Raw genomic sequence first — 11,192 nt, forward strand, 5'->3', positions numbered from 1 at the left:
TTAAAGTCCTGCTATAATAGTCGAGGTAAGTTTATTTCTCTAGAAACGGGGTCGCCATTTGCAGATGACGTTCCCCAACAAACTCACCGCTGCAGTAGGGGGTAGTACGAAAGATGGCCTCTTCAGACCCCAAATGCCACGTTCAGTTAAGTTTTAAGGGTGTTTTTTTATGGTCTAAGTCATGGATATTTCGTAAGTGATAAAAAACTCCCATGTTTACACCAGCTCTGTTGTCACGTATTCTTACCGGGTAGACTTTCTCATTTTTTTTCCAGTGCATTTACAGAATACATCAGTACTAGATGGAGATACGAGTCTATTTAGAGGTAATGACATTGTCTGGACTTTGTTTTGAGAATGCATTGGGATATATCATCATTTATATTAATTAATGGGTACAATTTTTACTTTAACTGCCATAAGTATTTGGATGTTAAGAGTCGAGATAGGCAATATTGGGTTAATTTAAAGTTTGGTCATCCTGTACTTAGACATGCAGACTACGTTTTCTTCTGTTGGTTTGTGATCTGTCATGAACGATTTTGACCTTCATTTCTACCAGAAATCACTAGTTTTGAGTTACAACCCCCCCCCCCTTACCGATGTATGTTAAGCTAATCTTATAACTTATAATATAACTTAACATAACCTAACCTAACCTATGACCTGTATTTTCTTATGCAATCGAAAAATATTTTGCGACTGAAATCCTGTAGAGATAATGTGTCTTATTGTTTAAAGAACTTCATCCCATAGTTAGAATCATAAGGTTCCCCAGATGACCCAAACCAAAACAATACCAATATTGTTTTGAATGTTTATACTATGAAATTTGTAGGAGGAGCAGCTAATATCCATTGAATTAGTTAATATTATTAGTAATATTTATATATTCAAAATAGTATTACTATGTTGCACAGAAAAGCACAACTACTTTCATGGTTCATCAAGGCAGATGAAGAAATTTACCAAGAGTAGTTGCAGAATTCTGACTTAGGGAGGTGTCGTCGAGCAGCAGGCCACCATCTTTTTCTTCTTATATTTCGGTACTGTGATTAATATTTTGCCTGGTGAGGATTTGTCGGTACTCTTGCACATTGGCACGAAGCAGTCCTGTATTTCTGCCGGTAACAACAGTACACCACAGCCGGCTGCCTCCAGGCTCCCACTCAGCGACTGGAGCTAGTCTGTGACGTCACAACCAATCACAGAGTTTTTCGCAGTCATATGACTTTTCAGCCATATTAGCCCTTATTTTTTTACACTTTTGGGCCCAATTCATTTAAGAATATCATTACCATAGTTAATTTAAGCGTTTTCTTTACACCAAAATTCCGACCGACATCTCATCGATTGAATGATTCTCGAGAAACTTAACCTAACCTAACCAACCCCAAGCGAGACAACGTAACGAGTGTAATTTTGTGATCATTACAACGTGATTATTTTGACCACACGATTACTTAAGGTTTTATTATTTATGTTCTCGCATAGATCATAACAGTGACGTCTAATTAACATGTTTTGTGTCGTTTTTCGTTTGTCTGTCTGTATTTTGTTTTGCTCCCCCCACCGATATGCGAACATGGTGGAGTTCGTACGATGCGGGAAGCCAAGTAGTGTAGGATCAGCCAGAAATAGTCAGCGTGCCAGAAGTAGTTCCCAGCACGTTATCAACCGCTGAAACACTGCAGGACCAAGAAGGCCAAGCAAGGAGCGATCAGTTTGTAGCCTCGGTATTAATATTACACTGTGTTAGTTTGGCATTCTGTTGTGTCTCTCAGTTTCTAGTTTACTTATACGCAAAATGTTGATAACTGTGACCGATGCCTAACACATACACACACACACACCTCTCCTCCCTGTCATTCCCTTTCATTCATCCGACATGACTATGAGAGAGGAGTAAAGATGAAGAGTTATGGTAAATACTGGAGTGTGATTTCCTCTTTGAAGTCGGTGTTATGAATACTTTGGTTATAGTCTCCTAGCGAGTGTTGTGGACGTACCAGGTGGAATCTCTTTTCATGTTCCTGCTGTACACGGCTGCCAGCCAATAGTGCAATACAGTGACCACCTGTTACTTTAGTTCCTAGTTGTTTAGTTGTTGTTATAGATCTGTTGAGCATGTAGGGGCGTTATTTATTCACATGGAGCCATTAACTCCCTCCCGTGGCTTCACAGAGACAGAGTAGAAGATAAGCAAGTCTTCCCGGACGATAGAAGCAGTGAAATATTTACATAATTCTTCATAATACGTGTGATGAGATCTGCAGTGTTTGACAGTTTCACTCTACTTTACAACATTCCAACTTGTTGTAAATATAACGGCGTAGTTTGACTCGGGTAAAATCAACATTACCAGAACGTGCAAATTGCCAGCTATCACTTAACTCCAGCTGAATTCTGGCAGTGACTGTATCACATGACCTCGTTCTGATCAGACCTTGTTGTGTCAGATCATGGTATAAGATTTTATTGACATGCTAGAAGGTCACTCGTCGATTTAAGGCCAGAGTGACTTTAAACAGGCTTTGATAACCCTAAGTTTAAATAAAAAAAAAATCAATAGTCGTATTAATACATAAGGTTCCACCGAGTCTTTTCTCAGCAACACAGTCAGCACAGTACAGTATATTGAGCCGTGTGTCACAGCGCCGGGGTGTAAAGGTGTTCTCGGAAACTGTTCACTCCAACTCCCAGCCATTACTTCTCTAACAAAAATCCTAACTCGGTAACTGTAGTCTCACCATACTCAGACCAGAAGACAATTTGATCGTCATATTATTATATCATTGTCATATTTTAATACATCATTGTAAACAGTGTATATTAGAGTCACTTTGTGGGTTGATGAAGACGAGACAGGAAATATAATGTGTTTTAGGGGAGAATAAACTCCAGTTTGTTTACCTATATTGTCTATATACATGAAGAGCCAATGTGTACACGTATGGCGGTTTTAACGAAGAAATAATCTCGATAAAGGTCAGAGGTCTACTGGTCCCCTGGTCATTGGTGGGTGAGGGTGGTGGGTGGACGGTAGTGAGTGGTTGGTGTTGGTGGAGGGTGGCTGAGGGTGATGGGTGTGGATGGAGGGTGGTGACTGAGGGTGGTGGGTGTGGTTTGAAGTTGGTGTGGGTTGAGGGTGGGCATTATAGTATGGATGGAAGTGGATGATGTATGCTGGCTGTGGGTGGAAAATGGTGGGTGTGGGTGGAGGGTGGTGTATGGTGGGTGCGTGTGGAGGGTGGTATGTGATGGCTGTAGGTGGAGTGTGGTGGGTGTGGGTGGAGGGTGGTGCATGGTGTTGTGGATTGAGGGAGGGCATGATAGTATGGGTGGAAAGTGGATGATATATTCATGGTGTGGGCGAAGGGAGGGAAACTGATACATAACGGGTGTGGAGGGAGAGGTGGAAGGGATAGCAGTACACAAGATGGGAGGGAGGGAGGGAGGGAGGGAGGGATCGGGCACGCGTCACTGTCACACTGTTTACTCTGGGTACTGACGCAGGCAACAAGGGAAGGCTGTGATGGTGACCTCCGGTTCACTCTCCATCAACAAATATGAGAGGTTGACGCGGCCAGTGTACACGAGGAAACTCTCCCTTACAAACTGTTGGTCGAAAAGTCAATAAAGTGAGTTTAATGGTGTACCCCTCGGAGCCCTCACCTCACACACCGCCCCGGGAGCCCCCTCACCCACACACAGCCCTCACCCACACACCGCCCTGGGAGCCCCTCACCCCACACACCGCCCTGGGAGCCCTCACCCCACACACCGCCCTGGGAGCCCTCACCCCACACACCGCCCTGGGAGCCTCACCCCACACACCGCCCTGGGAGCCCTGCCCCACACACACCGTCGGGAGCCTCACCCCACACCCCTGGAGCCCCTGGAGCCTCACCCCACACACCGCCCTGGGAGCCCCCACTCCCACCTGCCCTGGGAGCCCCCACCCCACACACCGCCCTGGGAGCCCCACCACACACCGCCCTGGGAGCCCTCACACCTCACACACCACCTGGTAGCCCCACCCCACACACCGCCCGGGAGCCCCCACCACACACCGCCCCTGGTAGCCCCCACCCCACACACCACCCTGGTAGCCCTCACCACACACACCGCCCGGGAGCCCCACCACACACAACCCTGGGAGCCCCCACCACACACCGCCCCCAGAGACCCCACACACACCGCCCTGGGAGCCCCACCACACACCACCCTGGGAGCCCTCACCTCACACACCGCCCTGGGAGCCCCCACCTCACACACCGCCCTCAGAGACCTCACACACACCACCTGGGAGCCCCTCACTCACACACTGCCCTGGGAGCCCTCACCCACACACAACCCTGGGAGCCCCCACCCCACACACCGCCCTGGGAGCCCTCACCCCACACACCACCCTGGGAGCCCCACCCACACACACCGCCCTGGGAGCCCCTCACCCACACACCGCCGTGGGAGCCCCCACCTCACACACCACCCTGGGAGCCCTCACCTGCACACCGCCCTGGGAGCCCTCACCTCACACACCACCCTGGGAGCCCTCACCTCACACACCACCCTGGGAGCCCTCACCTCACACACCGCCCTGGGAGCCCTCACCTCACACACCGCCCTGGGAGCCCTCACCTCACACACCGCCCTGGGAGCCCTCACCTCACACACCGCCCTCAGAGACCTCACCTCCCCTTCCCCCTGGGTCCTGCTATACCTCACTCCCTCGACAGGTTGACTTTGTTTACTCCAAGTGATAAAATATCCACTAAATATTTTATCAATCGTCACTTTCCATGCTTAAGTATTTCAAAGTTTATTTCAGTGACAACAAAACCGAAATTAAAGATATATTCCTCAGGTTGTGTTGTTTATGAGGGAAGTGTTATGTGTATTGATTAATTATTTATTTGGATCAATATATTATGGTCACGAACGTCAGTAGTAAGGAACACCGGGTCATGACTGGTAATTCACTGATACATTCCAAGTTAGGAGGAGTTAGATATTCTCGTGACAACTGACTGAAAGATTAGATGACAATGGTACAGATATAAACCAGAAGCCCGCCACCTACTTGACTATTTTGTCCGGACTGTAAGAGGTGATCAACTTAGACCTGTAATAAACCACATCACCTTGGCCACAGCAGAAAAGGTGCAACACAAACTATTTTTATACCAGAGAGCAACTAGCCTGTAATGTTGATTGTAAATAGGCAGGATCACCAGAGGAATATATAAGCCCACTGTACTGTACATTACAATGAGTCGTGTTCTGGGGAGGACAAATAACAGAAACGATGAGCGAATATAAATGTATTATCTGCTGTTTATGTTGCTTCAGTAAATCAATGAGAATGCACTAATTTGTGGCCACTGGTAACTGAAATAAATATATTATTTTTATCACCCCAACCAGGATCTAGTAGGTGTGAAATATATTGTGGATAACTAGGAGGTCTCTTCTTGTAATGATCATTGTGGTTTGTTTTAAGGAGGTGATTCATAATTCACCTACGGACATGTATTGCTGTGATGATTAAAACTGTACAAGTCACAGCAGGATATATCACAGGCCACGTCATCTCGCTCACTGTGAACAGAATATCTAAAAGCTATTTTGTTTTTGTCCTGACCTGGATTTTCGGAGTGACAGCATCAGAGGAAGTAGTTATCATTTGTATTTTATTGAAAACAACATTTAAATAACGTTTTTGTCAGGGCTTATTCTGTAATAGAAAATTTCCGCGTGTGTTGCTGTTTTAAGTTTCATATTTACTGAGAGAAACTTACAAAATCACCTTCGAGTTTAGTAACCCAGGTGTCAGCTGCTACACAAAGCTAATAATAAATAATTAACCATCATAACTTGATTGTTGAGTAATGTACAGTATCTCAAACAGTATCTGTCCACATTATGAGACCACGAATGATAGATATTGGGACATGCATTAACTTTGGTATATAGTTTAGCATAAGTAATGTAATGTGTATTTATTTCGGAGTAATTAATATGATGTTCGGTTACCAAATGTAGCAGGATCAGTGTGTCACAGAGCCACGCATACCAACCCTCCCGGGCCACAGAGCCACGCATACCAACCCTCCCGGGCCACAGAGCCACGCATACCAACCCTCCCGGGCCACAGAGCCACGCATACCAACCCTCCCGGGACATAGAACCACGCATACCAACCCTCCCGGGCCACAGAGCCACGCATACCAACCCTCCCGGGACATCACGAGTTGCATGTAGCATTGCAGAAGTCATCGGACCGATACTGGCAGATACTTTTTGGAGATACTATACATCAGTTGTCTCAGACTGTAGTGTTAACAGTCAGTCTAGTGTGTGTGTGTGTGTCTTTTGTACTGAAATTAGGACCAGCTTTTTTTTTATAATAAAGAAAAATTTACATATAAATCCGTTTTTTCGGAGCCAACACTTGAAACTATTTATAATTTTTTTTTTTTATATTGCGGGTCATATTTCATATTCCGCCGACCATACTAGCAGGTGCTGGTCTAGGGAGGTTGTCTATTGCCTGGCCATAAGGATCAGGGGTGGTGATGTACAGTCACCCAAAAAAGTCTTGTCGCGAACCACGAACCCCAAGATTCAGACTCGTGAACTCGAAGCAGTAAACACTGATACATTATTATGGCCATAAATACTTCGGATTCAAGAGTCTGAATCTCGGGGTTCATGGTTCACGACAGGACTTTTTTGGGTGACTGTACACCTTGAGGTTTGGCAACTTTTTGAGAACCATCTGTGGTTGTTTTCTTTTCTTCTGGTAGTCTTCGTGGGAGTGGCCTTAGATATCGAAAACGCGAAAGTGGTGAAAAAATACATTTAAGATGAATAAGAGTAAATATTTCTCGGAACTAAAATTGACTAACTCTTTACACTGTCGTCACTCCACCTTATTTCATCATTTTATCCCTTCCTGTTCTCATCATTTCGTTTCCCTTTCTCTTCCTCTCGTCTCTGTACAGTGATAAGCCAGTGCCAGGCTGCAGACAAGATAGCGTCTTGGTGAACAGTACGGGTGACACACGTACTGAACACACCTCCTCTCTCACGGACAGGTGGGCGACACTCACACACACTTCGTTATCACTATTTACAGTGATATAACAGATGCGTTCTATTATGATGCTGTACCTTCTAATAGGCTGCAATGTTAACACTGTTTCCTCTTGTCGCTACAGTACACCCGAGCCAGCATCACCCATCACTAGCTGCCCTTCCCTTGAAATCTCACTGGACGCTCTGGTGGTCTCCGCAACCCCCCCTCACTTTTATCATTTACTTCCATCTCCTATTTAGTCCTCTCCTCTCTCTCTTCCCGTCCACTTTTAGAATATAGAAACTTGTTATTAATATTTCCCTTCTCATCATCCCTTTATGTCTATAACACCCCCAACAAACCGTGACCTGTTCTCTGCTCGATACTTCTGGCCATCCTCGTCAGTATCAAGTTTCTGAAGACTCTCGTTTTGAATGAATTAACCTGTTTTATTTCACATCTTGCTTGAGATGGAAACTTGCATGTTTCGAAACTACAGTAAAGTTGGTCCCGAGTCGCCAAGTGACACCAGGCCCCACCTCTACCAGCCATGATTCATATTTTGTATGGTCTCCTTAACATGCTGACACTATTATTAATTTATTACTGTTTATACGTTTTTGTTTTATACTTAGTTTTATTTTTCCTTTAGTACAATCATTCATAGTTGAGAGATAAATGCAGAGTTAATCATAATTGCTGTGAAGATCTAACAACTTTTAACGAATACCTGGACACGAAGCTATAAGTAACGTAATGATTCTTGGCAGCAAAATGCGACTAAAAAATACACACAAAGATTGAACTTTATTAAGGAGCAGTCCTAAATTTGTCCTATTATTATTATTATTATTATTATTATTATTATTATTATTATTATTATTATTATTATTATTATTATTATTATTATTATTATTATTATTATTATTGTTAATCTGTATTTTTAAATTTTTCATTATATTTATATTTATTAAAGTTTGGTCTCTTTAACTTCGTTAGTTAACATATTCTGGTTAAGGGGAACTTCCGGTTAATGTTAAATTCTCCTTAATTAGATCGAGGTCCTCTGGATTCTAATGATACAAATATAATAACGTTATTATTGAAAAGATAAAATACTGTTATGACTCTTATGTACTTTCACTGTACGTCTCTATACAGTGAAAGTGGGATGGAAGATACAGTAAATACAGTCCATTATAAGGTTGTTGTGATTCATTACAGAAATACAAGACAATGGTGTTTTTTTCTCCATGTTTTCAGTTTTAAGCATTCTGTTTTGTCATTTTCATTCTCACCGAAGGCTCGACTAGGACTCACAGTGTAGTTCAATAGTTATTTCACAAAAAAAACCCGCAAAATCTCGATGGTAAAATCACTGTTTCTTAAATTTATCAAAACAAGAAAGAGAATAAATATTTTAGTGAGTTAAATCCAAGTTGACGTTGTTTATAAATAACGTATTTCCTTTCACATTATTTAATTATCATTTACATATTTAATTTATCATTGTTATCAGCTACACAAGCGGTTCTAAGCAACAGCTAGTCACTTATTTTTGCTCATAACCTACTCATCCATTTGACCTTCTTAGACTACATGAATCAGCCACCGTCACACACTCACTGATAGCGTGTGGATGGCATCTAGTACACTGTTTATCTCCGTCAGATCCTCACGTACACAGTGCAACTTACTTGGAGCTCGTCAAGGTGATTATCTGGATACAATGGACCATGTTTACCACACCATATGATACATTCTCACAGCTACTGCGCAGTGGTTACGCATATAGTATAAAATATTCACTGTCTCACCCCTTCCTCAGCAGGTACCTACCACAATGCCACCACCTCCCGCCCACCTCTGAGCTGTCCGAGTTACTGTATCGTCGTTGAATTTTCCTCAGTTATCCAAAGAAAATTGATAGTTTCTAAAGTATCATCCGTTGTTCTTATTTGCATGTAAGTAACCATATCAAGAAAAGGCATAGGGCTGTGTAGATGGGAAATAGTGTCGGAAATAACGTTATCTATGTATTACGTTAATTAAGACGGTGAATCTCGCATCACATTTTATCAGGAAGAGGGTAACAGGTTCCTAAAGGCGGTAGGACCACGTCAAGGTTGTATTCAGTAATATCATGGATAGCATAGTACAGGTAAGTAGCAAGGGTGAAAGCAATATTGATGGAGAGGGATACAAGCTTAGCCAAAAGGAATGTGGGAGGCAAAATGTGAGATGAGTCAGTTGCTGTTTGTTGATGTCAGTAGGCGGTGATTCAGAATTGCATATGAAGAAAATAAACCATATGAAGTAAAAAATAGTACGGTATATGCAGGAAAAGTCTTGATTGAAGCAAAAAAAAGTACGGTATATGCAGGAAAAGTCTTGAATGAAGCAAAAAAAAGTACGGTATATGCAGGAAAAGTCTTGAATGAAGCAAAAAAAAGTACGGTATATGCAGGAAAAGTCTTGAATGAAGCAAAAAAAAATATGCAGGAAAGTCTTGACGGGTATATGCAGGAAAAGTCTTGAATGAAGCAAAAAAAACGGTATATGCAGGAAAAGTCAGGAAAAGTCTGAATGAAGCAAAAAAAAGTACGGTATATGCAGGAAAAGTCTTGATGAAGCAAAAAAAACGTACGGTATATGCAGGAAAAGTCTTGAATGAAGCAAAAAAAAGTACGGTATATGCAGGAAAAGTCTTGAATGAAGCAAAAAAAAGTACGGTATATGCAGGAAAAGTCTTGAATGAAGCAAAAAAAAAAACGTACGGTATATGCAGGAAAAGTCTTGAATGAAGCAAAAAAAAAAGTACGGTATATGCACATAATATTACACTATAATGAGACATTAGTTGGATTAACACTAACAACACAACGGATACTTTTGTCGGAGAGGAATAACTAATTTGTTGATTAAGTAAATGACAATTATTATTACTTCATGGTAAGGTTAGGTTAGTCTAAATTGGGTTAGGTTAGGTTATATTAGTCTAAGGTGGGTTGGGTTAGGTTAGGTTAGGTTGGTTTAGTCTAAGGTGAGTTAGGTTAGGTTAGGTTAGTATAAGGTGGTTCAAATTAAGTTCAATTGTGACATTTAAAAATATCAATTTCAGAATGTTTGGTGGAGAAAATAAAAATCGTTTGTGACGCTGCGCCCTGGATGTGAGTGATCATTCTGCTGGTAATATTTCCTCTATCTCCTGCCTGAGGAAACCTGCCACATCCTCCTCAGGTGTTGTCTGACGGCCTCCTCTGGTGTCGTCCTCTGGTGTCGTTCTCTGGTGTCGTCCTCTCACTCCAGAGATGTCATTGTGGTGACCTTCCCAATGTTTTTGTCCCACGTGACTTTTTTCTGGTAATAGACGTTAAACTAAGAGTGTTTGTGTGTCTCGGCCACCTGCCCGTGGGAGAGGAGGTATGTTAGCGCATCACTGATATTGGTTCCCAGGGGCCGAATACTGTATCTCCCAGTTCACTGTGTAAGCCGACTATCTGTAGTGATACTCAAAACATCCGCTATCTTGTGACGTAATATTGTATCAAATGCCATAACTTTACAGGACCTTCTGAGTTCCTGTATATTTCCAGATTACATAAACAGTATATACCTTCCAAGCTATGATTAACCTCATTAAAGGTTTCTTATATTATTTCAGTGGAAAATAATATTAATAGATAAAATCAAATCAGTTAAAAATAATCTTATAAACAGCAGTTGTGTTTATTCATGTTTAGCAGGCAAGATGGAGTTGAGTGATGTATAGGAGGCGTGGAAGGAGGCACCGAGACCCTTTGGACACTGCATATTTCTTCAATGTGAAATTTTGAAGCAGTGTGTGGAATTGGACTTCTAGTTTCTTGAATAGTTAAGCAGCGAATAAGAAATTTTTTATTGCAAATTGTACATACTGTATTTTTTCTTTTCTGAATTTAGTTGTAATCTGTGTGTGAAATATACAGTAACATTTTGTTTAGTGTGTGGACAATAGGTAAGAAGTGTCATAAAGTCCTTGAGCTGTCACTTGTGTAGATGATATATAGGGTGGGAGAGAGGACGTTGCCCTGAGGGACTCCACTCATGAGTGGGAAGGTTTCTCCTGTGT

General features: G+C 42.3%; 1 long non-coding RNA gene across 1 annotated transcript; it reads left to right on the plus strand.

The window, feature by feature from the left end:
* Window positions 1-8,914: 8,914 nt before the first annotated feature.
* On the plus strand, window positions 8,915-10,699 carry LOC121869417. The gene is made up of 2 exons (XR_006089547.1): window positions 8,915-9,045; window positions 10,203-10,699. It is a non-coding gene; the product is annotated as an uncharacterized LOC121869417 (long non-coding RNA).
* The last annotated feature ends 493 nt before the right edge of the window (window positions 10,700-11,192 follow it).

This window comes from Homarus americanus, unplaced genomic scaffold, assembly GCF_018991925.1.
Source record: "Homarus americanus isolate GMGI-L3 unplaced genomic scaffold, GMGI_Hamer_2.0 scaffold23578, whole genome shotgun sequence".
Classification (NCBI taxonomy): domain Eukaryota; kingdom Metazoa; phylum Arthropoda; class Malacostraca; order Decapoda; family Nephropidae; genus Homarus; species Homarus americanus.